This window comes from Vulpes vulpes, chromosome 8 (genome assembly GCF_048418805.1).
Source record: "Vulpes vulpes isolate BD-2025 chromosome 8, VulVul3, whole genome shotgun sequence".
In the NCBI taxonomy this organism is placed as follows: Eukaryota; Metazoa; Chordata; class Mammalia; order Carnivora; family Canidae; genus Vulpes; species Vulpes vulpes.
The window spans coordinates 22,697,505-22,725,000 of record NC_132787.1 but is presented as its reverse complement, the minus strand read 5'-3'; the positions used below and the strand labels follow the sequence as shown (position 1 = coordinate 22,725,000).

At 35.0% G+C, this 27,496-nt stretch overlaps 1 protein-coding gene across 32 annotated transcripts in view; it reads right to left on the bottom strand.

The window, feature by feature from the left end:
* The window catches only part of SOX5 (SRY-box transcription factor 5), a 995,306-nt gene that overhangs the window by 507,988 nt on the left and 459,822 nt on the right, over positions 1-27,496 (bottom strand). For 13 of the 32 annotated variants that reach the window (XM_072765748.1, XM_072765774.1, XM_072765759.1 and 10 more), the window contains one exon: positions 20,542-20,623. The exons of the other annotated variants lie outside the window; for them this stretch is intronic. The gene's annotated coding sequence lies outside the window, so the exon portion shown is untranslated. The remainder of the gene's footprint in view (positions 1-20,541; positions 20,624-27,496) is intronic. 32 annotated transcript variants of the gene reach the window in all.

The window sequence follows — 27,496 nt, the reverse complement described above, 5'->3', positions numbered from 1 at the left end:
CCAAAAGTCAGCTTTTCTTGCTGCCTAGCCAATGTTCCCATTTCCAGTTGACCTCACTGTGTCTCCAGAGAAGACAGAAACAATTATTGCCATGTGCCCACTTTATACTCAAAATATGTTCAATCATATATCCAAGGACACCTGGGTGGCTTAGTCATTGAGCCTCTGCCTTTGGCCCAGGGCGTGATCCCAGGGTCTGGGATCAAGTCCTGCATTGGGCTCCTTGTGAGGACCATGCTTCTCCCTCTGCCTATGTCTCTGCCTCTCTCTCTCCCTGTGTCTCTCATGAATAAATAAATAAATAAATAAATAAATAAATAAATAAATAAATAAATAAAATTTAAAAATCATATATCCAGATAGAAATAATATTTTATAAAAAACTAAGGCCCATTTTATTTTGCGACTACATAGTGTCAGTGATATTTTTTGTACAAAGCTCTAAACATAAGGCCTTACAAAAAGCTAAACAATCTGATTCTGAAAACTTTCATTCATGCCACCCAAAAGTCTAAGGTCAGTAATTAGGTCTCTGGTAATAACTGAGTCACTTAAGGTTTAGATGGTTGCCATATACCCTTTGCATCAAGTTGACAGAAAAGGAAGTCTCTTCTGCTTCCCTCTTTGAACAGACCTTATAATGTGAGAAGCAAGAATGGTTCCACAGGAACCGTTGTGAACTACTGCGTCAATCACACAAACATTAAAACACAGTTTTGCTAGTCATTACTATAGAAAGTATTCTCTTGCTCTGTTGAAAATGGTTTCAAATAATCATGTTCGAACAGGAGTTCTGTTCTTTTTTCATATAGCAATTTGGGAGAGGAAAAAAGCCTAGAAAATAAGATATATTCAAAAAACAAAGCAAGATTAAAATAGTTGAATCAGAGACACCTGAGTGGCTCAGTGGTTGAGCATCTGCCTTTGGCTCAAGTTGTGATCCTGGGGTTCTGGGACGGAATTCCACATCAGGCTTCCTGCAGGGAGCCTGCTTCTCCCTCTGCCTATGTCTCTGCCTCTCTCTCTCTCTCTGTGTCTCTCCTGAATAAATAAAAAAAAATCTTTAAAAATAAATATATGAAATAAAATAGTTGAATCAACTAATTGTCATCAATCATCATATTAGCATGAGAATCATAAACTGTAGGTTCTAAGCCCAAGAGCCCAACTCACATCCTGACAGAGCAGTTGGCAAGTGGATGCACGATAATACTAAGAAAGAGACAAGAATCTGACCTGATCTGCCCAAGCAAAGAAAATTCTCATCCAACTTTAAACATCTTTCTTTCTTCTATGCCCTCTATTGCAGAGCTAAAAAGCATTGACTGCAATCAAGTCTGAAAAGGTTGTTACCTTACATCTGACTTTCTGGTTTCAGTTAAGGTGATCTTTAACATGGCTAGTTTGTGGGGGTTTGTGTTAGAGAATGGTATGTAAGAATAATGCAGACATTTGTCAGAAAGAAACTAAGTGGCCTACTGGTCAAGTATCAGTACCTCCAAATGTTCCTGTGTGACAGAGACTGATGAAGGAATGTATTACAGTGTCTTAAATTCAAGCCAACAAAGACTCATACCATTATTATAGACCAGAACTCTTCAACTATGGTTTCTCTGTAGGAAAAAGTAGTAGGCAGTAGGCAGTAGAAGGGTGGGGCCTTCTGACAGCCTTCTAAAGACATGGCCCTGAAAAGTTAGAGCTTGCCAGTGGGCCACCCATGGAAAATTCTGTGCATATATGAAGTATCACACTAAGTTATAAAAAAAAAAATGAACAAAATATCCAGGCTAGCACTAAGTTATAAAAAAAAATGAACAAAATATCCAGGCTAGCAATTCCTTCAAAGGCTTAGAAATTGAACAGACAATTATGAGATGGGATGCTGCCAATCTTTTGTGGAGTATTCCTGGGCAAGTTTTTTTGTGTCTCATTTTCTTCAATGATAGACTATTCTTACCGCTGCTATTATTGATAATAAAAACAACCTAACAATAACTTCTAGGAACAATATTGTGAGAATTAATGTGTGTAAAGGAACTTAAGAATGAGGGAAGAAAGACACAATGCTATACTATTACAAAGTGCTTTATCAACCAGTGTATTACATAATGTGTTATAATGTACCATGTGCCCATGGAAACATGAAATCATTCATAATTCTTAAGTACTGCCAGATGCGTAGCTATAACAAATTTCAACCCTTTCTGAAGAATTCACCCACACACTCACTTCTCCAACCAATGTTTCCACTGGTAACTGTCAGAGTTGAGAAATCATAGAATAGACCCTTATTCACATCTCTGTGGTAATTACATATAGTTTGCTTCATATTTGGGTAGGGAACATGTATTATTCATAATTTTATAACTAGCGACTTGCCCTGTTCTGGTATACATGAGTACTCAGTAAATGTTTATTGAGTGAACGAATGAATGAACAAATGAATGAACAGAGAACAGTCAGATACGGTAAATTAAATAATAAGCTCTAGTAATGACACCACCTCCACTAAGAAGAGTTTCTAATGCAAGAAGTATTTAGAGTGGAGGTGGTCAAAGATTGGCTCCTTCCCAGCAAGTCTATATGTTATTTCCTAGTATTAGTTCATTTGTCATTTGTCATAACTTTCTGGAATGTACAAGTAATCCTATTACAAGAGATCCCTGCCATTCTCAATGGAGGCATCTGGTTTTACTTAAGGATGCTGAATGATTTCATTTTTCAATGGCTGGGAACATGGTACATTACAACTTTTACACAGATTGAAGAATTTCTGATATTATAATATACCTGTGGTAGGTGAAAAAAAATCCTATAACTTTTGAATTAAGAGTAATAAGGCATATAAATGTGATGAAATGGAAATAACTCTGGATTTGGAATTGGATGATCTAGCTCTGCCACACACTGGCCCTATGAATTTGGCCCACATAACAGTTTTCTCTGAGCCCATATTTTCATCTGTAATAACAACTATGTGTGGGCACGTGGGTGGCTCAGTTGGTTGGGTGTCTGCCTTCCACTTGCGTCATGATCCTGGAGTTCCGTCTGGGATCGAGCCTAGCATTGGGCTCCCTGTTCCATGGGGGTCTGCTTCTCCCTCTCATTCTGTCCCTCCCCTCCACTCATGCTCTCTGAGTCTCAAATAAATAAATAAATAAATAAATAAATAAATAAAATCATCTTCCAAATTTTAAAATTAACAATTATGTGTAATAATAATTTTAAAACCCCTCATATACACGGGGTCAATGAGACAAATTACTAAGTTAAATAATGCATACAAAGTAGTGTATAAATGGAAAATGCCACACAATACAGCATGACAGCTAGATATAAAATAACAGACAGGTCTACAGTATAAATAAACTGTAGTAACTTAAGCTCAAGATCCATAATATATTCATCTTACAGTTCTTATACATAGTATGTGGCTTAAAAAAACAAATCAATCAAACCATCAATGTCAGTTGTTGAATTGGAGGCATCTATAAGATACGTGTGTTTACTCCTCAGAATGGACTTCCAAGGTCCCTTCTGATAAACTCTCTAATACGTATGGTATTCTTCAAAGTGTGTTGCTCCCATAACCAGCATTAGATTTGGCTAGTTTGCTTGTTAAAAATGCAAGCCCCCAAAACTCATCCAAGGAGACTGTAATGCAATGTATCAAGCACCCAAGATAACTCTTATGAACACTGTTATAGTAGATTTTAAATTTCCTTTTGAACATTCAGTATCTATGGCACAAGATCCATTCACTCAGAAAAGGTATATGCTCTCAACTCATATATTCTATACACTCAGCTTTTTACAGTTTATAAACTGCTTTCAAATACATGAAATACAATATTAAGAAGGATACATTATTTTTTTTATTTATTTATGATAGTCACAGAGAGAGAGAGAGAGAGAGAGAGAGAGAGAGAGAGAGAGGCAGACACAGGCAGAGGGAGAAGCAGGCTCCATGCACTGGGAGCCCGACGTGGGACTCGATCCCGGGTCTCCAGGATCATTCCCAGGGCCAAAGGCAGGCGCTAAACCGCTGCGCCACCCAGGGATCCCCGAGAAGGATAAATTATTTAAAAATTTATAGTACTATAGGAATGTAAGATAATATAATTTAAAAATAAAGTTGTGTCCAGAATACATTTCAATGTGTTTTAAAACAACAATAACAACAACACTTAACTTGGTTGTTGTCGGTCTATGGGATTGTGCTCTATATGGTGCTGAAACCTCACTCTGTTTCCTGCTATATCCTGGCACTAAAAAGGGCCTGGCACATAGTAGATGCTCAATAAATATTTACCCAACAGAACAATAAATATGCACAAGTGAAATGCATATCTCAGAAGAGTTGTTGGCTTAAAATCTGCCCAGTAGTACATAAGGATGGGTTTATACAACAGAGTTTATGGCCCAGGTTCTCTATCAGAAGAAAGGAGGAACACAGGGCACAAAATATAGGCTATCAGCTAAAGAGATTTCACATATACCCCTCAAGATACTAATTTTTTAACTGAGGTTAAAAACGTAAACTGGAAAGCAATTATCCTCAATTTCCTGATGCTTTTATTCCAAAATTAAACCCAGTTGCATAGCACATAAAAGCTTTCCTGAGGAAGAATGACACTTTACTCTGCATTGTGGGGCACAAGGGTAAAATAGTTTTGGGATCTGAGAGTATGTAATAGGTTCTTCTGCAGTTATGAAAAGAATGACTATTGTGATATTGTGATTTATAAAACAAAATTGGTCTTCATCCCCATTTCTGGCACAGAGCCCTTGAAACTCTTGGAATTTCCTAAGTGATGAGAGTGATAAAGATTGTCTTTTGTTATGTTAATGAGATGACTTTTGGACCTAACCTAAGGTAGGGGCTGGTTGCTAAGGACCAAACATGTGATTAGAGTGAAACTTTTAGCCTTACTCCTTGACCTCCAGGGAGCAGAGAGGGGTTGAATCAATCGCCAATGGCCAGTTACATAGTTAATCATGACTATGTAATGAAGATTCAATAAAAGGAGGACAGTTTTTTGGTCTCTTCTTTTTTTTTTTTTTTTTCCGGAGCTTCTATACTTACGGAATCAGAACACTCCATGTGCTACCAAGCCACCACGCCAGAATCCCAGGCTCCAGGAAAACAAAAAATCCTTTGCTGAAGACCTTGCCTTATGTACTCCTTCATGTGGCTGTTGATTTGTATCCTTTATCATATTTTTCAATAAACTGTAAATGTTAAGTAAATATTTCCCTGAATTCTGTGAGCCACTCTACTAAATTAATATAAGCTAAGGAGGAGGTCATTGTCACCTCCAATCTGAGGTCTGTTGGTCAGAAGCAGGGATAACAGTCTGGGTCTTATGACTGTCATCTGAAGTCACAGGTGGGGGCAGTCTTGTAAAGCTGACCCTTTAACTTATGGAATCTGATACTATCTCCTAGGAGTGTCATGATTGATTTGAATTCCTGGACACCCTGTAGGTGTCTGAAAATTGTTTGGTGTTGTGTGTGGGTAACCCTTCCATACCCCCAAATTGGAATTTGGTCCAGAAATCTTAAAAGAACCATAGGCTTCCAGAGATATTAAGTTCAAGAGCCTGATCTTAACTAGCTGTTGTCCCCAGGACTCCAGGTCTTATCTAATCACTCTATGTCCTTCAATCTCTCAAAGATGAGGGAAGGAAAACTACTAGTTGTAGGCATCAGGAATGGTGTTAAGCAGATGGGAAGAGAATCATCTGAATGTCACTTGGCAGGGATGTCCTTGCTAATCAAGAATAGAAGTCAGTTTCCAAAGTGATGATATTCAGTTCTGATCACCCTTAGGGGTACTTGGGTATGCTTTGAGAATATGTAAGTATACAAGGTTAAGTTTGGGGCTTAGAAATCTCCAAAACGAATAGTCATTAAGTAGGTTCAATGTTAAAGTCCATGATTTTAATTGCCAATACCCCACAATGACCACTGTCAACCTTCCCATCTCCTCACATCATACCCAGGCTCTTGGCTTCTACAAAACATTAAATCTTGACCTTATCTGGCTCTGCTCTGCAAAAGAAATAAAGAAAAGCTCAGCATCTACAATTACAAAACTAGTTGAATGCTGTATTAATTCCAAGTAAGATTAGGACATAAGCAACTTCACAGCAATGAGCTTTATTCTTGAGAAGGAACCATGCTTACCAATTCATATATTCTTTATTCTTTCATCCAAAAAAATATTTTAGTGCCTCAAGGAACTCACAGTCTAATGATAAATAGTATGATTCAGTAATTGTGCATTAAATGAATAAATACAGAATGAGTAAAAGCTCCTGTGATTAAAATGGTTGTAAATCTTCAATGAATAAGCCATATAAATTTGACAAAGAAAATATAATTCTTTTTCCTGATTATTAGTTGATATTGGGGGGGATAAATGCACTAAAGGCTTAAAATTTGCTCTTGATGTTGAACTAACAAGTACCAATACCAAAACACAAAACCTGACCCAAATATTTGTAAGATTTAATAAAATCCTGAACTTTCAGAAGCATGAAATAGACATCTATCAATAATGGAAATGAAAATACTCTAAAAGAGCTTCTAATAAAGGCAGAGTGAAAAAAGGTAAAATAGATCTTCAATAAGTGTTTGCTGAAAGAATAAATCCTTGGAAAAAACCTTTTTAGAAGCATATAAATAGAAATACTAAGAACAAACAAAAAACTGTGAAACTAGAATTGATGTTTGTACATAAATAGAATAAGCAGCAAATTCCAGGGGGTAAAAATCTAGAGAGACATCTCCCAATGTTTATCAGAAGAGCAGAGAAGAAAAAATGTGGTACTTTTTGCAGAAATTAGTTAACGCATTACCAAAATAAAGCCACCTCTGGTATAAAATGTATCAGTGGTTAAAAGTTCACAGTCACTCTTAAAAATCTTTCAGGAGACACAGAAGGAAAATATTACTCCTATTTGCAAGTAAGCAATGGGGAAAAAGGTGAAGAGTAAGTAATTATCCAAACTGGCATGGTGTTGAGCCAACAACGAGACAAACACAGATGGTCAGAGATTCCATTTAACCTTTCACCTAAAAGTTGCCATCTTCCTAAGAGAACTAATTCTACCAGTGGTTCAATTCTGATTCAGAAGGAAAGGAGTCACTTTCTGAGTCATAATATCACCCTCGTTTTCCTTTTGGTCCTCTGTTCCAAGCCTACCAAATCCCAACCCATTTTAATTCATCTAAAGGTGGCTGGGCCAGAACTAGAATTTAATGCTTCCATAAATGAACTCTGATTGACATGAAAGATGATTCACTCACAGAAAAACTTGTATTGCTGCCATTTGGTCAGTTTGGGGTTTGTTTTTAAAATGAACGCCAGTTGAGGCTGAGCAGAAGCCAGGGTGTGTTTTTATTTTATGTCTCAAATAAAAATAAAGAGCTGGGTATGAATAATCAAAGTGGTAGGCGCCTCCCTGGATACTTCTAAACCTTCCAAAAGCAATCCTGGGCTCAGCAAAATGTAATATAGTCAAAACAACCATGAACAGCATTAGTACCAAGGGTTTGCCCCAGAAAAATAATTGCCATACAGATTCCCTTGTAAACTCACACCCCAGTGCCCATTAATAGTATATTAGGTTAAAATATCTTTTTTGGAGGGTGATACTCCTAAAAAAGACTATTCCTAGAAGCTAGAAGTCTAACACATAAAAGGAAGATAGATATTACTATCTACCATAATTCTTAAAACAAGCAGAGATTCCTCTAATTAGCCATATACATTTTGTCACTCCCTATTAAATAGTAGAAGACATATGGTCAGTTCCTTGTTATTCTGAGTTTGACGATCAGTTTTATGGATTATACATATTCTTCATTTTCCTCTCTACATTTTCTTTGGATAGTTGACAATAGTTCCATGATCAAGAAGAGAGAAAGAGAGAAGCGTGGAGGAGAGCAGGTATTTGAAAAACAAGAAAGTGAAACTAAAAGCAAAAATAAATAAGCACTAGATCAACTCATGAAAAAAAAAATTAATAGCGATTGGGAAACTATCAAATTAAATGGGGCTTCTGAAAATAAATAAATAAATAAATAAATAAATAAATAAATAAATAAGGCTTCTGTTAGCCTTGTGGATTTTAATCAACTGTGTATCCTAGAAAAAGAATTAGAGATGAGAGGCAAGTATGCAACAAAATGTGGGAAATGCTTAGGATATTATTCCAAGAATTTGGAACATTGAGTCAAAAGAAATCTAAAACCTTTTATTCTAATACAAAATAAAAAGCAGGATAAAGTAGTAAAGCAGAATAAAAGTATACTCCTACATCATGATGCATTGCAAAGTAATTAGCCCTATCATATATATCATGATAATAAATAAAAAGATATTTCAGAACATGTGTGAAGGGAAAGAACCTTCAGTGGTATATGGTCTGAGTCAAGTTAAATGGCCACTGCCCAGCTGCAGAGGAAACAAATAAGTTTTTAAGATCTGCTTGTGGTGATTTTTCTCATGCTCTCAAAAAAACATCTCTTACAGCGTCTTTATTTCAAGAAAGGCCAAACCTTTTTATATACATTAGCACATTTGCCCCTAGTTTATTTCTGAGAAGGACAGGTATTGTTACCATAACTATAAAGACAGGGCGAAAAGATGCAAGAAGACTTGCTGCTGAAAGACCCCTGGGAATGCCCTAAAATAGTCTAATGAAGGACACCTCGTCCTCTCACTCAGAATTGGAGCCTCAGGAACAGGAACACACTTTAATACAGCCCAAAGCAGTTAGGACAGTCCTAGAAGTTTAGAGGAGTTGAAGGAAAGAAAGAAAAAGAAGAAAGAAGAAAGAAAGAAAGGAAAGAAAGAAAGAAAGAAAGAAAGAAAGAAAGAAAGAAGAAAAGAAAAGAAAGAAAGAAAAGAAAGAAAGAAAAGAAAGAAAGAAGAAAGAAAGAAAGAAAGAAAGAAAGAAAGAAAGAAAGAAAGAAAAAGAAAGAAAGAAAGAAAGAAAGAAAGAAAGAAAGAAAGAAAGAAAAGAAAGAAAGGAGGGAAGAAAGAAAAGAAAGAAAGAAAGAAAGAAAGAAAGAAAGAAAGAAAGAAAGAAAGAAAAGAAAGAAAGGAGGGAAGAAAGAAAGAAAGGAGGGAACAAAGAAAGAAAAGAAAGGAGGGAAGGAAAAAAGAAAGGGAAGGAAGAAAAGGAAAAAAAGCTGAACATTCAGCTCAGCAATTGAGAAAGAAAGATCTTGGGCCCTAGGTTGCTCCTATAATCAGAAAATAGTTAACAGACTCAAACTACTCCAGACTTAGGGTCTTAAAAAAAGTTGAGGCAACTCTTCCTGGAGAAGAGAACCAACTAAAAATTTACTTATGAAGTGTTTTTAATCTGATTGTTTTAAATCAGAGTATGAAGACTGAAGTTACACTTTCTACTCAGGAGATCTGCTATAGAAATAGATGTAGTTGTTCATTCTATACCTCAAGTTCATGTCCTTACACACCAAACTCAAGTTTCACCATCATCCTGGCTCTGTCAGTAGAGTAGAAGAAACAGCTCTTTTTCTTGTATGTAAAGTTAAAAGTTTAATAATTTTATAGCACTTTTGTTTTTAAAAGAGTTTTATGTAGTTTTAAAGCTATAACATTATTAAAATGATTGTGAGCAGAACAGACTTCCAGCACTGCAAGTGGAGATCCAGTATCGGAAAGAATCTCCTGAGCTGAGATAGCAGTGATTATGCTGGGACAGATTAGAGTATCTGCACAGGGAAAATCCTCTAGTTGGGGACCACAGCAGGATCCCATCCATCATATCACATGTTAGTTCAGAGAACTAAAACTCCTGAAGCATTTTGGCAGCAGGGAGAACTTTTAGCATCCTAATGCTTTTACAAGGCTGGATTTTTCTTTTCTCCCCAATGTGCTTCAAGATTTCATAACATGAGAAACATAGGAGCAAAAGTTAAAATGCTTTAATGGTCCCCATAGGCTATTTAAATAAACACTGTGATTGCAATTTAGACAATCTGGAGTCCATTCAATATTAAATCCCCACCCTAAACTACAGCTACTACACAAATAGGGAATTTATGGTATACTCCACATGGCCATTTACTACTGCAAGGATTGCCTCTTGACAATCATGGGGAGGAGCTAGCCAGGCCTAAGATTACACCAGTTAAATCTGTCAACAACTGGAGAGAAAGCTCCACTGAGCAAACACACTGATCCTCTCACACAGCCCGTCTTTGTCCTGACTTTGCTACAACTCCACTAATCTCATACTATCTTCAGCAGTGCAAGTAGAAACTTCTCTTGCAAGCAGCCGTAACAAAAGATGCCTTTATTTATTTTCACACACTGTATGTATATATTTATGCTGTCCCTTCCACTCCCTCCCCCGCCACTTCCACTCCTTCCTACAGACCCAAGCTTGATTGAAGTAAATCATAAGCTATTCTTTATCTCAGAAAAATACATGAAGAAAGTGGCGATAGGACTGATCAGGTTCCTTTTGACCAGGCCCTCGTAAAAATAATACTCCATAATGTATGGTTTTGCATGCAGCAGGGAAAAGAGTAGATTCAAGAATGAGACAGGCAATAAATATCCTAAAATATGGAGTGCCAAATTGAAACAATTGGGTGGTGAAATATGTAGAACCACTGAGTGTTCCTCCAACTGCTTTCAGACATCAGGTGGTTCATGGGATCATGGTGCCCTTTTTCATTTTTATGTACTGTTGAAAAAAATATTGTATTGGAGTAATATTTTAGCTATGGCATTAGAAAATTATTATTATTATTATTAATTGATATTTCTTCTGGTTATAAAATATAATATAGTATTTATGTTTAGGGAAGAAAGACATTTTTTAGACAAAATTTATTCATTAAAATGAAAAATCTTAATTCTACAACTCAAAGAATTTATTGACCAATGTATCCAGATATGTAATCACACTCAGATTTAGATAGAGTGTATTTCTGTCACCCCAAATCATTTATACATGCCCTTTTACAGATAATTCTGCACCAGAGTTGACCTCCATAGATGGATTTTTTCCCTAGAACAAAACTAGGTTACTTTTGCCTAGTCACTGTAGGTTAGTTTTGCCTGAAACAAATACGTTTAAGTCTTAGAGGGCAAACATGAGGCTGCAGGTTTTCTTTCTTTCTTTTTTTTTTTTTTTTTGGTTTTTATATATTATCTCACTTTGAACCTTTTTTAATCCTGAGTACAAGAAGAGACAAGTGTTTCTGTCCCAAGTTTCCGAGAGAGAGGATAACTTATTCAATGTAAAATTGCATCCGAAAATCTGAATTTATTATACTCAAATAATAAGTCAGGCTATATTTAAGCTATATAGACCATTAAATACAATTCCCAATTAATTATTTAAAAATTAAATGCATAATATGGGGAACCTGGGTGACTCAGTGGTTGAGCATCTGCCTTTGGCTCAGGTGGTGATCCTGGGGTCCTGGGATGGAACCCTTTATTGGGCTCCCCACAGGCAGCCTACTTCACCCTCTGCCTATGTCTCTGCCTCTCTCTGTGTCTCTCATGAGTAAATAAATAAAAACCTTAAAATAAATAAATAAAAATTAAATGCATCACATAATAAGAGTGTTAATAACAGTATTAACCACTTCCTGTCTAGTAGGTACTGAGCTGAAGGCTTGATCACACTGCCTCATTTTATTTATTTATTTTTTAAAGATTTTATTTATTTATTCATGGTAGACATGGGGGCGGGGGAGGGGGAGGCAGAGACACAGGCAGAGGGAGAAGCAGGCTCCATGCAGGGAGCCCGAAGTGGGACTCGATCCAGGGACTCCAGGATCACACCCTGGGTGCTTAAACCACTGAGCCACCCAGGCTGCCCACACTGTCTCATTTTAAATCTCATAGAAACCCTGTAAGGCAGATGTTGCTATCTCCATTTTGCACATGTAGCAAAAAGATGAAAATATTTGCCCACTTTTAAGTAATAAGTGGATTCAAATCTTGTACTTACTGACTCATCATTGTTGGTTCATAATAAGTGCTCAATAAATATGTGTTGAATCACTGGGTAAAAAGAATAAAAATGTTTGAAGAAAAGTAGGCTGCTTTGAAAATGCATTTTGTGATGGCATTTACAGGAAAAAAACAATTATAGAAATTGAAGGTTAGAGAATCTTGGACATTACTTGATCTCTTTCCCTCATTTTGGAGACGAATAAACTGGTACAAAATGATCTGTTCAACAGCATATAGTCAGATGATGTCGACTTGGGCTGAAAATCAGGTTTCCTGAGCCCCATTCCAGTATTTGTTCTTCTATGGTTCTAAATCAACCATACTGCATGGGTTCTAAATAAGTTTACAATTGAATTTGTCAAGTTTATCAACACTTAAAATAGCTGTAACAATTATTCTGTAATGTGTTACAAGGAGAACTAGAAATTCGAAGCAATATAGAACAAGGTTACTTTCCTTGAGATGCTAAGATACTTCATTGTCAAGAGAAGAATTAATCTTATGAGACTGTGAATATTATTAAATGTGTGTTCCTGAAAAAAAAAACACACACACACATCAAATAGCCTTATAAAAGATTGCACGATAAAGTATATCATTAAATATAATCAACCACCACAATTTATGGAACAGATAATATCTACAGTGAAAGTCAAGAAGGGATGAGATCAGCGTTGGCAGCAAATATCAAGGAATTTAAAGCTGATGTAGAAGTTATCATAGGCTCACAGATTTAAGAAGAGAAATCATCCAATGCAAATCCCTCATTTTATACAAGAGGAAATGCATACAGGGAGATGATAGTCTTTGCTTATGGCCACAAATCTCCTTGTTAGAGGCAGTATGGCCATAGCCACTCATTTCCAGTCCAGGATTCTGTCCATGAATGCCATTTTACCAACTTCTCCATGAGGCACTGACAGAGAAAACTTACTCCTCACCCAAAAGAGTAAAATAAGTTAACCATTAATGAAGTGGCTCATGCCTTAAAAGATACATTTAAAAAATATTACTTAGCAGAATAATAACCCAGTTGCTTCAATTTTGAATGTATTGCAACTGGACTTTGATACTTAGTACACATTAATTTCTTAAAAATAAAGAAACAAGATAAGTCACAGAGAATACATCTTCAAACTCATTCACTATCCTAAAATGCTTAGCCCCAAGAAGATTAAAAATGGAAAACACATTTTTACAAAACTACTTGTTTTCTGACGTCTTATGATGGAATATATTTCTGTTCTCCATTTAAAATTGTCACTGGCGCACAAGTGATTTCATCCTGTGAACCCATGAGGAATGCAACCACATGCAAGCCTTCCAGCTGTTGTTCATCAAGAATTGTAATATTTATTCTGGAAGAAGCAAACAACAGATGCACTTGGAGAATGTGAGTTCACCTGGTTCCTATAGCATATGAGCTCAACTTCAATTTGCTAGTCAATAAACATCTTGTAAAAGAGCAACAACCACCCAAAAATTAAAAATAAATAAAAAATTTAAAAACACCAGGTTCTGCAAATTTAAATTTTTGCCTCCATGTACAATCTTGATTTTAATCCATATCTTCAATACCACTCCCATTTAAACTGTAATTAATCAGTAACTGTTGGTGATATTTTTCTTTCCATGTTTTTTCTTTCCATTTCAATATCCTATGATGCTACTTTTTTTTTTTAATGGCATCTTCATTTTCTGGGACAATAACTTACACTTGGTTTAAAGATGACATGAAATGTATTTTCAGCTCTCTTTCTGATTTACAGCCATTTTCAATAAAACTGCCAACCAGGCATGAGAATCCATGAAAACACTTCAGGGTCCCTGGAGGACCATCTATCATTTTCAAATGAACATTTGTATTAGAAACCAGAATTTTTCAACAGCAATTCAAATTTAGACTTTTTACCTAGCAAGTACTCCAATTACACACTTCTGATATCATCTAAAAGGAAAATAAATAAAAAATAATATACAATGAATTTAAGCAATTGTACAAAACCAGGTAGAAAGAATAGACAATTTTTACTTATCTATTGCTTCCCTACTCTTGTTCCCAGCTCTTGGCTATTTTATAGGTAATATACAAAAGAATAAACAAGCATAGGAAAAAAGTGAAACTTCTATCAGATGATTTCTTGATAAATTTCTGATAAAACTGTAGTGGCCTAATAAGTTATCTTTTTTGGATAATCTATAAATTTCATTTTTTAAAACTAATCCGTCCCTTTTGCCATATATTTTAAAGAATGAGCCTATTAAAATGACCTTAGCATGGAAAATTAAAAGCAACCTTAAGTCTTAAATCTGTGATATTTAAAATAAAATTAGTTGATTGAAAATTAAACTCTACTGAATATCTGACTCTGAATAATGAATAATTCAGTCAAAATATGTTTATCTTTGTTTCTATCAATGTTCAATGTATAGATTATTCAAATAGAGTCTATTCCATCAATATTTATAGAATGCAGCGTCTAGAATCCAGGGTCTCAGACCATGGGTCCGTGGGCAAGGAAGTTCTCGTAGCAGTGTTGGATGGAGCAATAAGAATCCAATCTGGGATACTGTAGTACTTTATACTACCATATTCTATACTGAGAATTTGTATAGAATTCTTCAAAAAAAACAAACAACTTTGAAAAAAAAATCCCTAGGCAGAGCAACAGAGGGTGAGAGCCTGAACTTGGAGAGCCAGATAACCTGGCTCCAAGCTTGGATCTGCTGCTCAACAATAGGAAAATAACACAACTTTTTTGTAACTTTGATTCCTCATCCGGTAGCATAAACTTGCTCAGTATAAAGTAAGTTAACATACATAAAACACTTAATACTGTGCCTCACACAGAGTAAGTGCTATATATATCTTTGCTATTATCTTTTTTAAAAACATAGTTGACACAATATTACATTAATTTCAGGTGTACAACATAGAGTGATTTGATAATGATATACATTCTATACAGTTCTATATGTTCACCACAAGTGTGGTTACCATCTGTCACCGTACAATGCTATTAACAATACCATTAACTGTAATTCCCTATGCTGTATCTTTCATCCATATGACTTATTCTTTCCATTACTGGAAGTCTGTACCTCACACTCTTCACCCATTTTGCCCATTCCCCACCCTCCTCCACTCTAGCAATCTATTTGAATAGTCTGTTTTTGTTTAACTGTATTATGGACCTAGTTTCTCTTCCTATTTAGAGTACAGCACTTGGAGGCTAGAGACTATGTCTTATATTTTTATACTGTCACCAATCTCTACTGCAGTCCTATTGTCTAGGAGCTATTTATATAGTATATAGATATATAAACAGCAGTAGTAATGGAAGAACAAGTATTGAGAAATTGTTCAAACACAGGAGAGAAGAGTTTAGACTAAAGGGAAGTATGGATGGAAAAAGAAAAAGAAATTACCAACTTCCAAGTGGCAGCATTTTGGACCAGGAAAACAGTGGGATAAGTTAATTTGATGGAGTTCTTTCTAATTGAGGGACAGACAAAGCTGGACTTGGATTTTCCTCTGTGATCATATTTTCTCTTATGTATATGTTCTTCCTACATATTTATTCATTCTTACAATAGTTTTTTTTCTATACTCCGGAAGACCAGCTTGACAGTACTTTGCTGTCATAAAGATGCACTACAAAGTTGAATGGAAGGATCTAAAAGAGGATGGTCACATTCTAAGGTCAAAATCATAAAGGAAATCCATAGCTCTTGAAAATAGCAGCCAAATTAAGCAATTTGCTGGGCTATACCATCTACCTATTTGTTCCAAGAGAATTTCCCCACAGAACTTGATGTTCTTAACAAACAGTAGAACTCATTACCTTATACTGATATTTTTATCATTATAGCAGATTAGATAAAGTGGATGCTTGTTTTAATTAGAAAGATGAAAAATTTGAAAACACTTAAATGGTTCAAGTCAAGCTCAGAGTAATGATGAAAACATTTGGTCAAACATAAAATCATGAGATTTTACAGAGATTTTTATGAGACTTTACTTGATGCACATTTTTGTGTCATTAATTTTAATAGGACATTTTAAACAAATCTAATTGAATGGGAAACAAAGTTCTATGTAGATAAATTATAGAGTAAGTTCAATGCAACCACAGTAATTCCTCTTTTTTTTTTTTCAAATTCACTTTTTGCTTCCAAATTCACCGATATTTCCAAATGCGGATATAGATGTGCTTGACTAACATTAGGCCACACACAGGAATCAAATACATTTATTTCTACCTCTTCTAAGATTTCAGTGATGTCCACGATTTTTAAATCCTGCATTGCCACTAGATTGCAAATGATACCAAATTTAACAGATCAAATCAATCCTGTATACTCGATGCCAATTCTATAGAAAGACAGTAAATGATCTCACAATCTTAAATCAGAAAGGAAAAAAAAAAAAAAAAGCTACCACCTGCACCTGGATAGCTACTAGCAGTGATTATAAAAACTACATTAAATACAGTTAAGCATTGCTGTACATTTTCGTACCTATTTGATTAATGACAAAAGTAGTGACAGTTGCAATATGCAATCTAATGTTTATACCCAAACAGTACATCAGTCATTTAGCCTGAATTTACCTTACTCCCACACAAGCCTGATTTCAGGCTCAGTGTTTATTTCTATAATAAACAAACAAACAGGGATGCCTGGGTGGCTCAGCGGTTAGGCGCCTGCCTTTGGCCCAGGGCGTGTTCCTGGAGTCCCGCAATCGAAACGCGAAACGCGCATTGGGCTCCCTGCATGGAGCCTGCTTCTCCCTCTGCCTGTGTCTCTACCTCTGTCTCTGTGTGTGTGTGTGTCACTCATGAATAAATAAATAAAAACTTAAACAAACAAACAAACAACAAAAACAAAAACAAAAACAAAAAAACCCAAACCCTCAATATTCAATTTGAGGATTCCTACTTTTTTCACATGAACAAAACTTGTATGTGTAAAAGAAAATCCCAAAACTGTTCAAACCACACTTTTGAATTTGCTTTAAACATTTATCTGAAGCATTTATCACACCTCTCTCAAAAGTCTGATGCCCAACTTAGAAATCTTAACTAAGACTACTGCATAATATGAGGAATTTGGTGTCTGCTCTTTAAATTGTTTTGCTTTTTTTAATTTTCCAAATGCAAATGTGCGACCTTTGTGTTGATAGATCATTTACTTCATTAACAGTCATTAGCATTTAGAAACAAGGACCACAGGTTTTCCTTCTCAAACCATGTAAGACTTAAATGGAAAATAAAAGATATATTTGTTGAACTTTTCTTTCAATAGACAAGAGTCCGAGTTAAAAAATCCCACCCTTTCTCATCAGAGGACTATGGTCTGAGTGAACTGTGCTACAGAGGAATGGAAAAAAAAAAAAAAGATCTAATTTGAAAAGTGGTCACTTTAAACTGCAGACAGATACATAGGAGATAGAGCCATAATCCAAAGCAGCCCACCTGAATTTGAGAAACTTTTTTATTATTTTAATTAAGAAAATTATACTTTCAAAGGTATGGTTGAAACCACAACTAAAAAAGAAAAAAGAAAAAAGGCTGAAATAAGCAAACCCAAAGTTTGAATGTTCCTCAGCTGGATTCAAACTGAAAGAAATCACAGACTCGCATGGCTGGAGTTTTATTTGTTTGTTTGTTTGACTTTTGCTAAACTGTTTTATTCATGAATATTTTTCAAAGGAGCCTAGGAGGCCAAAGTAAAATGACACTAATGTACAATGTGGTACAAAGGAAACACTCAGAATGCACAAATGCCTGTACATAAAGGCAAGCTGCTGCTTCCTCCCACATATATATCAGATTTACATATATATATATATATATATATATATATATATATATATATATATTAGCAAATCAAAAGAAATTAAGTTAGCAAGTGGAGAGGAAGATAGATAGCCAATAATTAGATGTGGATTAAGGGAATAAGAAAAGTGTGGAGAAAGTTTGCTGGAATTGGAAAAACGGAAATGGTCCTTTCCTCCCATTGGTTTCATTTAAATCCTGCTTCTAGAATGTGGGAGTATTTAGGAGTTTTGGGGCTTTTTTTTTTTTTTGCCTTTTTTTTATAGGCCTTGTCCAACATGTGTGGCATCTAGCATCTGGGTTTGGGTGGCTTATTATTATCTTTCTAAACATATAGTTTGATATTCCTTTAATTAAAATGGTGACCATCACCCAAAACAACTTTTCTGGAGAAGGACCTTTTAAACCCACAAAACCCAGGCATGGGTTTGTTGAACCTGCAGGCAGTTGTGTTTAAGTGAGCATTAAAGACTTGGCAAGCCCTCTGCGCTCTCATTTTCTTATTCTCTATTATCTATCCACTTAATAATTTCAGAAACCCTAATCAGACTCTAACCAAAAAAATCCACACAGTGCTTGGGATAGAATGATAATACCATCTGTTTTCATTCTTATGTGGGTTCTTTCCAGCCATACAATCCAGCATTCTGGCTGCTTACTTTATAATGATCCTAACATTATAGGTGATTTAAAGGAAAGTCTCCTATGTCACTGTCTCTTGCAAGCATGCAGAATCTTTTCAATTCACAAAAATCTTTTCAATTCAACTAATATTTTCATATTAGTGTTGATTGCATTTGAATTCTATAGATAAATAGAACCAATCCCAATAATTTAAAATAAAAAAAAGAAATGAAAAACAAAGCTACTTCTTGCTTTTTTTGGTAATGGTTGGTAAGACAGAAAGCTCTTCTAAAAGAGTTTATTGGGCATGTGACTCCTAATTCTCCTGAAGTCTTGATGGCAATGTTAAAAATAAGATAGCTAAGCCATCCCTAAAAATAGAACTGATTTGCTGAGAACCTTCATACAATGACTTTTCAAATGCACAGCTTTTACCATATTCATTAAGAATTAGATTATAGTATCATTACTTGTGGATAATAAATGAAGAAATGCTGGTATCATTTCCTTCTAGTCATGGTAACAAGTACGAATTCAGAGCAAAGGTCAAATGCTTTTAAACTCTTTGATACAGGAAAAATTAGCCAATGATATGGAAAAATACACTCCAAATAATTCATTTTTGCAGATTTTAACAATCAATATGGAGCACCATATGATAGATATGGCTCCAACAGTCTGTATCAATCATGAAGATTGGCAGTGGCAAACTACACAGACCAATTTTTGTCATGCTACCACAGTCGATTTTACAGACTATGTGTAACCAAGACTTACTCTGGTGCTTTCCCTGACACACCACACAGCCCATTCCAAGATCTGCTTCCAACACATTCAAGGGCTTTTCTGAACCAAACCTAACTGAAAACCTTTGGAGACTGGCACACAATTCTTATGATACTCCATGTTTTCCTTCCAAAGGCTGCATCTTTAATACATTATATTGGGTTTTTCCCATCACACATTTAATGTGTGAAATTTCTAAACTCTTCCCCTTCACTTATCTAAATTGAACTTTGGCAGCCAACAGTTAACTGTTGGAGAGTTGCTTAAAAATGATCAGACCCTTTCTAGATCTGATTGCAAGAGGTATCAGTGCCAAGATAGAGATTTCGGTCTTCATCATACACAAAATCAATATGTATGCTTTGCTCTGGAAAGAAAGCCACCTTGAAAATAATTAATAAAACATCAAAGCTGCATACAACTTCAAAAATTCCACATAAGCCTGAAACATTCAAGGCAATTAAAAGAAATTACTAATTTATATAAGGTGGTACTTCTCTTTGAAAGGTGTATATATATATAGAGAGAGAGAGAGAGAGTGAGAGAGAGAGAGAGAAGGGAGGGAGACTAAAATCTCAGTTTTGGCTTCAAAATGGCAATTTAAAATCTTAACATATCCATAGCAATTATGAATGTTATATTAAATACATAAGCTTTGAAAAACTATAAAAATAACTTGAAAATATTTAAATAATATCAGAAGCTATAGAGAACTACAACTATCATTTTTTTCTGAAACACAATGCATAGGCATATTATCAAAATTGGAAAAAGGCATAAAATTGATATTATAGTATGTACATAGATGAAATGAGACCTCCATAAAACACATGACAACAAAATAAATCTCTCATGTGTCAGTTGCATTTTACCATCCTACAGAGTCAACTTTCATTTATTTATTCTTATATACATCTTGCTTAGTGGTGGATATTTTTAAAAACAGGTTAAAAAAAAGGTGACTAAGAAGCACAGTAGATATGGAAGATGGGGAGGGATGGGGTGGTAGGAGAAAAGGGAAGGGGGGAGGGAGGGAGGAAACAGAGAGGGAGGGAGGCAGAGGGAGAGGAATAGAGAATGCATCACATATTAGGGAGGCACCTGAGAAAAGCAAAGATTGACAGAAGAGATGATGTTTCTTTTGGCTTTTGAAGAAGAGCCAGTCTTTGGAAGCTGTGATTGGAAGGTTGCACATCCTTACAAGAGTAAGCAACTGCATAGAGAGGAAGATGGAATGTTCTGTTTGGGTAAGAAGATAAAGGTCTTGTTTACCTGACTTAGGTGTTTAGACTTTATCCAGTAGGCAACTGGAAGTCCTTAGAAGTTTTCAATCAGGAAGATGACATTGTCAGATCTGCATTTTTAAAAGAGATTTGTCATTATCAATGAGATAAATGGATCTGTAACATGATACAGGAGGTCAGGAGTCTACTCAGGAGAAATCCGTGATATACTATGACAGATGGCAAGAACCTCAAGTAAGGTGGAAGCATTGATGCTTGACAGCAATTCTCTTGTGCTCTCTGTAAGGCCCTAACCCTATATCCAATCCAATGTATTGATTTGAAGGACCCACATGGCTTTTTAAGACTTTATTTAGCATTTCCAGAATATACAACGTTGCAGAGCACCTTGTAAGACATTTCTTAATCAAACCTCTAGACGTCCTTAGAAATGAAAGGATAACAAGTTTTATTCACTATAGAAAACCATTTTAATAGAAATACTGTTACTATGACTTGGTGCCTCTGCATCAACTGACATACTTCTCTGTCATTAATCTTTTACATCTGATGATACAGCAAAAACTACAACTGTGTCTAGTTGCAAACTGTATCTCTCTTCCCCATGAGTTTTGCTCTGCTCAATGTCACGAATGATGATCTGCCAAAATGATGAAAAGACGTAACATTTGTCTGAAATGAGAGGGAAAAAGTAGAAGGATAGGAATACACTAATCATGGAATTAGAGACCAAGAAGCTGCTTTAGAATTTATTTAGTAAATATTTTCACTTTAAAGATAAAGAAATCTTGACCCAGTGAGAATAAGTGATTTGCCCGAGATAAAATCAACTCCTAAGAAGACCATAAGAAATCATGTAATGGTTAACCCAGATTTCTAAAGCTATTTATTCTCTAAATTACAACAAATATGTTAATAAAATAATGAGGAAAATGTTTTTTCTCAAGGACCTAAAAATGATAACTATTAGATATTTTTATATTTCCCAGATTAAGGAAGAAGTTTGTTTTATGTGTATTTTTATTAAATGAGAGGGAAGTTATTTAGTATTTATCCACAAAGTTGAATTAATAACATCCTAATCCTGCAATGGCACTAAAACATATAAATAATTTGAAACCATTGATTAAAATGATAATTTCTCCAGGTCCAATATATAAAATAAGGAGGTAAGTCAGTCCTTTGGTATATCTTTTTTTCCCCCTTTCGTATATCTTAATGATAACTAATTTTATAGCATGATTGAGTTGGCCAATTCCTCTTTTTGAGATATCTGCTATTTAATCTTTTTTTCTGGTTATAGTCTACAGCTTGTTTGTGTTTTGATACGTGATTAAACCACTATAATGCATTAGTATTTAAGTCCACCTCTGGGTTTTAAAACAGCGTAATTATTCCAAGACAGAACTAAAAGGGGCTGCCAGATAGAATTTGTGTGTTGTCCACATTTCCATCACTTCATTTATTCAGAGTACAAGCAATGGAAGGCTTACAGAGCAAACTTCAAAATAATAATACATTGTTCAAATTCAGGAATGAGAGTATACTAGTTTACTTCCTGTTATTCTAAAAAAATAGCAAAATTTTGATAAAGTTAGTTGGGAGCAAATTCATGTACATAAAATAAAAATACTCTTCTGAAAGGACAAAATATCTAAGGAAAACTTGAAGAAGTGGAAAAATGCCTTTGCATATAATAACTGCCTGTACCAAAACACATAGATATTTGGGGAAAATATTCAGTAAAGATTAACCATCTCTATGTTTGTAAGGCTAAGAATATAGAGGAGATCAGGAAATAAATGTATAATGTCTAATCCCAATTTGATATTAACTAATAAGCACAGCAACATAATCTCCCACCTCATTTCTTACATTCTTCCTCATTAATAGAAAGTAACATCCCACTACTTTAAAAGATCAAAATAAAAGTTGGTTCAATTGACTTTAATTTTTGCATGTATTGGGAAAGTATGTATGATTTTTATACCAAGAGGAAAGAAGCTGTCATTGCTAATACTAGTGTCTATTGTCTGTATACTCCACCCAGGACTATGGACTGTGTTGAAATTTCCAATGTTTGAAGATCTGCTTCTTTGCCCTTTGAACTGTAAGTCACTTTTGTCCCAAAATATTGTTTGCTGCATTCTGATTGATCTGTGTGCTTTTGCATCTTCCCCAGGATCCCACAGCTATGCCACATTGCTTAAACCATGCGGAGGGAGCACAAATATTTGATAAGCAAAGGTGATTTTTCCAAGTCTCTGTAGGGGAAGAAATGGCATTGTTGCTAGTGTATGATTTTAATATGTCTTATTGTGATGGTTAAATTAAAACAAAACAAACAAATCAAGCTTGGCAAGGAAGCCAGGAAAAAAAAAAATTAAGGACAATTCTATTTACCGGTATGTATATAAATTAGGATTACCTTAGCTGGGTCTCTGTAATCATTAGCAGTAATATGCTTATTAACTTGTTAGTTTAATACATATGGCATCAAAGTAAAATCTAATGATGGAACCAAGCAAAATCACAAAATGATCGTTTTCTCTCTTTACCCTAAGCTGAGCAAGGAACCTTTCCAAGCAGTGTGAACTCATTGGCTTCCCCATAACGCTACAGAGCTCACGCTGCCATATAACTGGGAATCAGAGAGGTGAGGTCATTTCATCACTCCTTGCAAAAAAATGCAAAACGTCTGCTAAAATCTGACTTCATTTGATTTACTCTCCAAGACTGTTTTTTATTAAATATGTTTGACTGCTATCTCTAATTAAATGTAGAATTAATTTTGGCAAACTAACCACAGATGCAGTTTATGTTCAATTTTATCAGACAGATTTATTTATAAGCTGTCAACTTCTTGAAAGACTTCATTTTGGAGCAGTTTTAAATTGCTAACAGTAGCTGTAAATGGAGCTACTGTTCTCTGGAACACTAAAGGAAAAGTATGCTATAAATGTCCGTTCCATCTGTGAGGAATCATAAAACAATCACATTCCTTTATTTTTTTTTTCCTCCGTAGGACCTTTATTAAATTAGTTCAACTCAATTAAAAATAACTTCAAAAACATTTCAGAGCCTTTTGTTTCATGGAATACTTGGAACTCTCTGCACGGAACGTCACCCTTTTAACTAATCCCTTTTAGTAAATGGAGGAGAATAGTGGTATTGTGACTTCAGACAGTGCTTTCAAGGGTCTCTACTGTACCGAATTGAGGTCACTGCAAGACAATGCCCAACACCCAATAGCCATTCAAACATTCTTCACAACTCTATCAAACGTGTCTTTCTTTCTCTCACCCGCTTTCTCTCATGGCAAACTCAGGGGACAATGGAAAAGCCTCCAGCACCATTTATGGTCACCATATTTGCACATGACAAAGTCTATTCTTCCTGGTTTGCCAACTCCCTGTAAAAAGAATGGACCCTGGGATAGATTTTCCCACCATTACTGTTATTCAAACTTATTTTGTATTTAATGATTTCTGTTGTTGTTGTTAGAGGGCTGCTACGTGGCATTGGAGAAGCTGACTTGCTATTTTCGTGCCTGTGTAACAAAGCAGAGACTAAATGCAGAATTAAATATGTCACATTATAGCCAGCATATGCATGATGGAGTGTACAATCTAGTACAAAACGGAGACAAATGATGAAGTTGGAATTATTATACCTTGTCTTATTGTCTAGCATTAACAGTATTATAAAACTTACTGTTTACCCATGAACCACCACGCCTGTGCCCCACAAGCACTATTTAGTTTTGCTTGGGAGTTTTTATGGCTGCAGCCACAAACAAACAAAATCAATTGCTGTAAATTTTTCTCACCAGGGCTGCTCCTTTTTGAACGAAGGAAAAAAAAAAAAAAGATGTATCCAGAGCGTCGTCCTCCAAACAAACAAGAAGAGCACATATTTGCAAGCTATATAGTAAAGTTGTTATGATGAAGATTTTGATTTTAATTAAGAATGGGATTTGTAGGACAATTAGTGAGATGTAATATTCTTTGCAAGAAACAGTACCCTTATTGGAAATACCATCTAAAATGGAGTGGGGGCAGTTGGAGCTGCACAGAGACTTATTTCTATGGGTTTCCACAGTTAATGAGAAAGAAAAAATACGAAGAAAATGTAGGTACCTCACCTGAAATGCTGGAATACAAGTGCTGTTTGCCTTTGTTTTTCCTCCTTAATTTTCCTTTTTAATTTAAACCACAGATATCTGTGCTGTTGAGATTTCAACCAGGTAATCCTCTTATCACTAATAATGCTTATAAGTTATTTCTTCACATTTATTTTAAACCACTGATTATTAGGACTATACCTCATCTATCTGATGATTTTATAAAGCTGTAATAATATATTTAATGATAACAAAGGCAACAAGTTCTCCAGTTATTTTGGATATGCTCAGGTGCCCTGACATTAAAAAGAGGGCTTTTTAATTGTGGAGAAGGAATTTAATATTCCGTCTTTGGAATCAGACATATCTAGTATATGAAATAAACATAATGAAAATTTAATAATAAAATTAATAAGTTCAATTTAATAGGTGTATATAAGATTTTTGTACCTTATGTTTTCAAGAATATATGTGTACTTAATCACAAAAAATCTTTAACAAATATTAAAATATAAATTTTTACAGGTGACATTATCTGATCATAAGTTAATAGAAGTTAAGTAAATAATAAAAACTATTTTTTAAAAAGAGGGCTTTTTCTTATTTTAGAGAAAATAATTTGTATAATTGCTTAAATGTTGATATGACTATTTCCTTTACAGTATATAAATTTTCATGTGTTATGCAAACTAAACATGCATTTATTAATCAAGTGCCTGATAATTTTCCAAGTTTATTCAACTAATTTCGTAACAAAATTTTCAGTTTTTCTTTCTCTAAACAATAAGATTAAACATTCCAAAGTGAATTAAGGGATCTCCTTCTTATAGCAGATGGAAAAAAATATTAATAGTATGACACCAGATATTATGCTGTGAATAATAAAGGCCAAATATATATAATCACATGTATGTAGTTGAAAACATGTCTTGAGCTCAAAATTCTGCAATATTTATTCTACAGGATTAAGCATATGCTATCTGCCAGGCATTGTACCAAACAATGGTAAAGTATGATACACACTGAAAATATCTTAATGCAGTTTATAATATGCTGGAATGACATACTACTAAACTGGTATAATCATTCACACTGTATGAAGGGCTCAGACACACAAATACGTTTAAGATTTCTTTCACTTTACAAATTGAAAGTGCAAATTCCCACTATGGCAGGCAGGCTGGATATAATTTATGGTGGCTATTGAGTTCCCATCTGAAAGGCATCATGGGAAGTGTAGTAGAGCTGAGATTGAGAACCTTGGGGAACACAGAAGGCAACAGAAACATGTGGATCATAACAAGGAATATTCAGTGGCCCATCATCTAATAAGGCTATTTATATGGGATTAAGGCAAGACAGGTCTGGAAATTTAGATTGGGGCCGTAGTGTATTTAGTGGGCCTTAAGTGCTACCCTCAATATGATCAATTGGTATATGACAAGATGGGTATATACCTGGTTGGCTGTAACTACAAATGCTTGAACCATGTGAAATTGTCAACCTTTATATCCAAGTGATATGTGAATAGAGGCAGTAGAGAGGGAAGAGAGACCCAAAAAGAATAATGCTATTTGTGTCTAGATTCAGGAGGCAGAAGGGTGAAGGTAGATCAATAAAATGGTTACATGAGAGTCTCCTGAAAAGCCAGAATTCACACTTAATTTCCTCAGTATAACTGAAAACATGGGGCGGCTCCTGCATTTTTTCTCCAGCGTTAGCTTCAAAATACAACAAATTTCATATTTTGTGTATCTTTCTAACCTAAGATCCCCCATTCTTTATTTTGCTCTTTTATTTTCCTTTGATTAAAATTAAAATGTGTGACGTTTTTAAAATGAAATTTCAGTTTAAAAATATTTCTTTATACATTTACCTCAGAATCCAAGAAAACATAAATATGGTACTTCACCACTTCAAACATCCAACCATCCTACCAAGTACAATAACTGTGTAGTTATTACCAATTATCATCTTTAATTTCAAAGAATGGTCCTCCTCATATAATTTCTAGTCATGCTCCACCTCCTATTTTATCCTACAACCCCAGTGGAAATTCAAAAGGTGTGTACTATCCTTTAATAGCTGTCCTATTATAGTCTTATCCCATGGCTTACCTAATTATAAATGTGAAATCTTAACTATGATAGCTACCTTTCTACTGATTCATAAGCTTTATAGAACATCAATGATGCTAAATGGATCTTAAATATAATCACTTAGATATCTGCTTTATTCAATTTCTAGCTACTGATTTTGGGAAGACAGGCTGACTTCAAAATCACTGGGGACCACCTGCAAAAGGAGGGTATGTGTTCTTATCTAAGACAATAATAAAGACAGCTGACCTGCTGAGGCACCACATTCTTACTCAGTAACTTTGGTCAAAATACGAGGACATCTCCTTCTGATGAACCTTGCCCAGCAAGCAAGAGCATGGCTAGCAAGAGGTGCAAGGGGTGAATGTCAGCTCTGTTCAACTCTATTTATGTCCTCAACTAGCTACCTTCAGGCATGTGAAAGCTATATTGTTGAGTCTGGGGCTCAGGCTAAACATTCTATGTATTCCATATACATTATCTCCATCAAGTCTCACAATAGCTCTGAGTTAGGTGCAATGACTGTGCCCATTTTTGAGGTAAATGAACTTGCCTAAGGTCTCAGCCAGTGTAAGCATCAAAGTTGTTAGATAAGCATTCTGACCTCAAAGCCCTCATTCTTACTCACAATGAATTATTGGAAGTATCATTATGTTAAACTAAGATTTAATTTCATACTTTTTAATATAACTATGTTTTGTTAATTATTTGACTATAATAATATTCATGTATATCAGTGGTCATGGGCTGATTAAATCTCA